At 43.1% G+C, this 7,199-nt stretch overlaps 1 pseudogene; it reads right to left on the reverse strand.

Annotated features, from left to right (window-relative positions):
- Positions 1 to 405: 405 nt before the first annotated feature.
- LOC118703721 lies at positions 406 to 990 on the reverse strand (annotated as a pseudogene).
- Positions 991 to 7,199: the final 6,209 nt, after the last annotated feature.

Consider the following 7,199-nt stretch of genomic DNA (forward strand, 5'->3'; position numbering starts at 1 on the left):
AACATTCCATTTATACACAGAACTAAACAGACAAGCAGAGTCACTATTGCGGTTAGAAGTTGGCAGCATGGGAAAGGGGAGGAAGAGGTTGCAAGTAGGAGTGTCATTAAAAAAATAAAAAAATACAGGCTCTCTCCAAAACTGGGGTGCCTGGGTGGGGAGGACTTGGTCTGTTTCAACCCATAAGGAATCATCAGATCAAAAGTGGTCTGGGAAGGCCAGAACCTTCAGGGGTGGAGGAAGAAGGAAGGTCCAGGGGGTGGTAGGCCATCTGGCAACTGGGTGAAGGGATTGCCCTCCCTCTGCTGGGATCCCCCCAGCCCCTCTGGTCTGGCAGGAGGGGGGAAGCCTGCAATCCCCCTCCCACCCCAAAGGTGGATCTGGGTCTGCCAGATGCTCCAGGCAGGGGGCTAGAGGCTCTCACAAAGGCTTGCCCTCCAGGAAGATGATAGCACTGCCCCCCAGCTTCTCTGCCAGAGTGTAGTGGTCCTGACCTCCTCGTAGCAATTTGCTTGTAATTCCTGCTTGATCCCTGTAAGCTTCTTCTTGATGGTATCCTTGGAGCTGGCATAGATCATTTTTCCCTTACGGGGTGCAGACTCAGGGGCCCAGAAGATAAACACCAGGTCCTCCTTCTTGTTCTCCTTGGTCTCATAGATTGCAACATACAGGGAGTAGCAGGAGTCTTTGTCTGGCAGCATCTTGACAAAGGTGGTGTAGGGGTTGTCTGCTGTCTGGCCCATATCACCTACAGGATCTCCTTGCCCTCTTCCAGAATGAAGTTCTTTTGGCCTTCACTCAGGCAGAAGAGCACCGCCTTCTTGTGCTTCTTCACCTCCTCTGGTGTCAAGGACTTTCGTACCTTCATGTCACTGAACACTTTGATGACTCTATTAGAGACAGCCACACCAGAGGCCATGCTTCTGGAAGCTAAAGAAGATAGTAAGAAGAGCCTGGAAAGATGAGCACACTGCAACTGCTGCTGGGATCTGACTGCCATACCCTTTTGTTCTAATCACATTTTTCCAGGACTTTAGATTCTTCATCAACACTTAGGCCTAACTATTTCTTTGGGTCTTCATTTCTTTACTAGAGGCCCGATGCATGAAATCCGTGCAAGAGTAGGCCTTCCTTCCCTGGCTGCTGGCACCAGCTTCCCTCTGGCACTAGGGACCCAGGCTTTCCTCCAGCATCCAGCAGGCACCTAGGCTTTCCTCCAGCATCCAGCAGGCACCTAGGACCCAGGCTTCCATCGCAGCCCCTGCTTCATCCAGTCTAATTAGCATATTATGCTTTTATTATTATAGATGATAACTCCCATGTCACATAAAACTTAAATAAATTTTTATGCTTAAATAAAGCCTGATATGCAATCATTCATATATTGCTTTCAATTCATCTTCTCTATATTTTGAAAGCATACTATGCATAACAGCAACAGATTTTGACTTATAGCAATTCATACCCAAAATCCTTTGCTAAGAGTACCCCATGTTATTATTCATGTTATTAAACAGACAAGTCACAAATTACATTTCTTAGTTGGCTTCCCCTCTTGCACCCTTGCATTTAAAATCCTTCCTTCTTCCTTATCTCTCCTCTCCACTTGCCCAGCCTTAGTTTTTATGGGGCCTTTGGACCTTTGGATGCAGACACAATTCCTGTTTTAAAATTTTTTAAATAAAATATATCAAATTGGCTGTTCTATGAGCCTGATTATACTATGCAGAATATAGACAAATTGTTTATTATGAAATAAATATGAACATTATGTCCCCTTCCTTTTTTAAAAAAAATATTTTTCATCAAGGTTTTGATGGGCATATAATGTTATATTATCCCCATAAAAAATCAGATTTGACTTATAGAAACTTTTCTCTAAGAGCATATCTTATCAATCTACTATTATTTAAGATTTGCTTTGAATTGATCAATGCAAAACTCACTCAGTCCTTCCCAAAATAAAACACCAAAGTAGCTGGTTCTCTAATCTTTCTTATGTAGGAAAACAAAATAAAATGCACACTCACAAGAAATGCACACAAAATGGCTTGTCATGATTTTCATAAGGAATGGCTCGATCCCAGAGACTGTTTCTCAGGTTTCGATAGAGGCCCCCACAAACAAAAGTGGCCCAAGTTCATCAAAGAGAAGATTTACTCTGAATTATTGATGCCTGCGTTGATTCAGTTTAAATTGCTTCCATGCCATCAGAAAATGAAGTGTTTACACAAAAATGGAAATTCCTATTTTTTCCTACATGGAGCTGAAATTGTTCACAGGTCACAGCTACAGAGAGGAAAATGCCCAGATTAACTACCCTTTTTTATTTTCTCAGCTGGGCATTGCGCATGTCAATGGAATGTATCTGTACAAACAGCATACTTTCACATTCAGGAAATTATATTTCAGAACAAGTTTTTGTAAAAGAATACTCTATTTTCTATGGTTTGGGGTAAAGCCAAAGTGAAACTTAGATTTCTTCTATTTCACAAATGAACTCTATAATAAACAAAACTAAGTCTACAACGTGGATTTATATAATACAGTCATTGTAGGGAATTCAACATGACTACAAAATATCCCATTTGACAAAATTAATCCTGCTGAAAATACTTGCTGCCAGCAGCTCTTATAATTACATGGAAAGGCAATTGGTAATGAATTCCTTTAACTTGGGAATTTCAAATCTCTAGACTGAATGTTACCCATTATTAAAGTTCAAAGGCAACTATCTCTAGAATTGTCCTTTTAATGCTTGTTAGATGGTTTTAGTTGTTCTTTTCTTGTAGGCACACAATTGTTGTCTTGATCTTTATGATAAAAAGAGCATTGCTGGATCTTTGTAGTGAACCCAGTTGGCTTGGTAACATGCCTGTAGTCAGAATTCCAAAGTGGGAAAACAAAGGCTTAGAAATTATAGGCTGAGAACTGTTTGTTCAAGACTGTGGGAATCTTACCCTGGCCTGTAGGACCAATGGGCTCTCTTCATTAGATCCACATTCATCCATAAATTCCCCAATTCCTTGCCCTTTAGTCTTTTCCCAAACTAGAGCTTTAACCATAATAAAAACAAATGTGGCTACTTCTTTTGTAAATCAATTCCTACCAAAACTTCTAGTGTGTTATATTTCTTCCCCTTCATGTCATAATTCCAAAAGAATGTCATTAACTTATTCAATGTTACATTTATTTCCTTAATAAGGATGTGTCAAAGGGCAAGACTTTACTTAAAGGCAAAAACAAAACAAAACAAAACCAAGTCTGCATGTAGGCCTATTTGGATGGTGATGAGTTAGCTTTCTCCTAGTCCAGATATGTCTCTTTCCCCCTAAGTTAATTAAGTAAGCAAATATAGTCTAGCAGGACTATTTTAGATTGCTTAGTTTAGAAAATTCAGTCCAAATTGAAGTATAAACCAGTGAAATTAGTGTAACTGAAGAATATCATCTAACAAAAAAAGAAAGAAAAGAAAGCGATTTTACTTTTATTTTTTTACCGGGTGTAAAGGTATTCTTAAATTAAGTAACACTATGTCATTGAATTACACAATTGTGACTTGGAAATGCCAGGAATGTTCCTTTGTGTGTCTAAATAATGCAAGTTGAATTCCACAGTGTTCATATAAATACTTTAATTACACTGAAGCTTTATCAGCAGGGAGTCATGGGAACTGTGTGAAACACTGGATAAACATTTTTAAAAGCAAGAACCATTCAAGGTACACAAAAGACAGGATAGTCATAATAACAGTACCAACCACAACCACCACAAACTAGGGAAACTGGTAACTCCCTACTTTCTATGAACGTAGGATTGAATTGTTTTTCTTTTCTTTTAACTTCTCACCATTGTTTTGGGCAAACCACCTTTAAAAAAATGGGAAAGAAGAAGCCTGAGAAATGAAGGGATGGAAAATTTCTTTGTCTCCTGTGAGAAAAAGTAAAAAGAATCGTGAATAATAGTGAGTCAGGAAAATAGCAAATCAGAGTATTTAGACTTGGCTATTAGATCTGAAAACTGAGGATGAATACAAATACAAATTCCTTTTGAGAAAGCCATAATAAGCTGTTCAAATTTGATAGAATGCCTTACCAATGTGAAATCACATTCTCCCAGCTACAGAGCACTTTGTTTTCTAAATAGACTTAGTTCCCTTCTGAATTTTCCTCTAAAATTTGTAGGCCCCTAGCATTATGGAATGAAAGTTTAATGTGGTGCTACAGCTTACAGCCATTAATTATTGACTGAGCAATTAATGGCTTCATACAAAAAGAAAAATAAATGAGAAAAAAAAGTCATGTCACTTACCATTAGTGAAGCTTATAGTTTAGTTTTCTCTTTTTGCCCTGAATGTCACAAAATTCAGAAGCCAATCTAAACTTTGACCCTGCACAGGTGATGAATATTCATTGTCATACCTATCTTCTCCTCTCCTTGGTCCTTTCTAACTTTCTCTCTTCTTTCACACTGACTTCCCTACTGGCCCTATATACTGTAACCCCGTTGCTGTCTTAGATTTTGCACTTGCTCCTCCTACATAGCTCTTCTCCTAGAGATTTGTGTAACTGACCTCATTGTCTTCAGGTTTAAGCTAAAATAACCCATAGCAGTGAAATCTTTCCTAAATATCCTCTTCAAAATAGTATCTTCCCCATACACGCTACCTTGTTTTGCTTTATTTTCTTCCATAACACTAAATACCACCTGACATAGAAAAGTCAGGACAAAAGTAGGTTTACAGTTGTGTGTATGGACAATAACTAACAATTATACAATGATAAACTCTGTGTTGCAATACACACAACTGTAAACCTCTCTTTTACCCAGCCTGTATTTATATTTGCTTGTTTACTTATTTTTATTTATTTTTTTTTACTTTTCCCTATTAGACTATACGACAAAGGTGTTTCTGTTTTGTTAAATGCAGAATCTTCACACCCAAAATATAGTCAGGAATATAGATGTGGTAGATAAGAAATAATATTTATTGAATGAATTAATAATCAGTGAGGTCGTGGCTCATGTCTGAGGAGATGCTCAGGGTAGGGGACCCATGGGTGACCTCACTTCCTGACGATGGAGCCTAACAGAACCTGGTAACCAGGCAGCTACATTCTATAACTGCCCCTTCCCGCCTCACTCGGATAGAGGCACTGGAGAAGACACCATGTTTTCTTGTTGTCTCCCCCTTTACCGAACCCGATGCCCCAACACAGGCAGGAATGAGAGGATGTTCTGCATTGATGGACACTGGTTCAGTGCTGAGCGCAGACCCCTGTCGCCCTTAAGATATTTGGACCCAGAGGTACCACAGGGAGGCCCAGGGTGGTTGTGTGAGGGTCAGGCCACCACTCTGACCCACCTGAACAATCTGATGTCCCCTCCAGGTGTGTGTGAGTGTGTGTGTGTGTGTGTGTGTGTGAGGGGGGTTCACATAAAAAGGGCCTGAGCAGAAACAGGCTGAGGAGGGGTCAGAAGCCTGGTGGACCAGTCACGTTCACACCCCTGGTCAAGGCTGGCTGGTTGGACATGGAGTGTGGGTGGCACTCTCTTCCGGAGGTCTATCCTGAGTCCTGGAGGTGACTCATTTCCCCTGGGAGGGGGTCTGTGCAGACACAGGGCTAGCCCTGATCCGGGAGCAGAAGGTCCAAGGGGCAGAAGCAGCAGCAACTAGGGCCAGGCAGGGCTTAAGGCCTCTGAATCGGCTGTCAGTCACTGTCATTGCAGAGCTGTCATCGGGTCCTACATGGACCTCAGGGAGTCAATGAAGACCCCGGCCCCGCCTTCACTACTGAGGGGCAGCGCAGGCCCAAAACGTACTTCATCAGCTGGGTAATGAGAGAACGAGAGCACTCGAGTGGACAGAGTGGGCTTCCTCCCCCGAAGGAGTACATGTTCTGGAGGCCTCCAATCAGAAATCCAAGGCCGAGGAGAGTTTTAAGCTCCATCCTGGATTCTCCCATGCTCAGCAGGAGGTCCCCAGCATATGCCTACATGGGGCAAAATGCCAATGATAATCACACCGGACCAGAGTACCTGGAGCTCAAGGAGGCAGAGCCTAAGGGTGAGAAGGTGGGAATAGAATTGGAGGGTGGGGAGTGGGGGATGGGGTGGAGGTGCATGTGAGCTTATGTGGAGGGCTCAGTGCCAGGCACACTGGGAGCTCCCCCAGAAACTGGCCAGGGCCAAAGCCCAGCCTCAGACCACCCACCTGCTGGACTGTCAGCGAGGAGGGCGTCCTGTGGTGGGTCCTGGGCTGTGGCTTCTCTGGAAGGCTCTGGCCTGTGTTCTGTCCTAGGGAATGGAGGGGGGTGAAGGGGGCACAAGAAAATGCAGGCATGTGGGTAATCTTTTCTCCTCTCACAACCCAGCACCGGCCCAGGAGGCAGAGGAGGCTCCTGCAGAAACATCTGAAGTCCAGACAGAGGCGTCTGATGGGGAGTCGGATGAAGAGCTGGAGGTGTGGGCACCTCCAGAGGTCCTGCCACCTCCATCAGCCTCTCTGGTGGCAGCTGTGGAGCAGGGGCCGGCCTCGGAGGCACCTGCAGACAAGACTGAGGCCCCAACCCCCCTGGATGAGGAGCCCTCCCTGGAGCCTGCCCAGGGTCCTGCCTCAGAGGAGGAGCTGCCTCCTGAAACCCCAGCAGGGCCAGCTCCAGAGCTGCTGGCCAAGACTGCTGGCCTTCTCCCCTCAGAAAAACTGGTGCTACCGCCTCGCATTGACCTTTTTCTTCTATTTTCCTTCCTTTTTATGTTTTACTTTTCTTCATGGGGTTATTCAATTGTTTATTTTTTAACTGTAATTATTAGGAGTATTTTTGGGTCTTTTTCTCTCTCTCTATTCTTCTTTCTTATTTTATGCTTTGTTTCTCCCTGGGGTGATTCAACTCCATAAATAAATAAAAATTATTGTTTGTATTTTAAATGGTGTCATTCCTTAGCCTGAAGAACACTCACTATGCTGGGCAAGTATCACCACCGTCTAGTTGCAGGATGTTCCATCTTCCCAAAGGGAAACCAACCCTGCACCAACAGTACTCACTCCGCACTCCTCCTGCCCCTGGAGGCCCCTGGCCTGCTTTCTGTCTGCTCAGTTACCTGTTCTGGAAATTCCCTACACGTGGAATCTTACAATAGGTGCTCACATATATTTGTTTGTGTTTATCTGAAATAGTACTTTTGTTATTTGAAAAGGA

The sequence above is a fragment of the Pipistrellus kuhlii genome, unplaced genomic scaffold (genome assembly GCF_014108245.1).
Source record: "Pipistrellus kuhlii isolate mPipKuh1 unplaced genomic scaffold, mPipKuh1.p scaffold_m20_p_4, whole genome shotgun sequence".
Taxonomy (NCBI): domain Eukaryota; kingdom Metazoa; phylum Chordata; class Mammalia; order Chiroptera; family Vespertilionidae; genus Pipistrellus; species Pipistrellus kuhlii.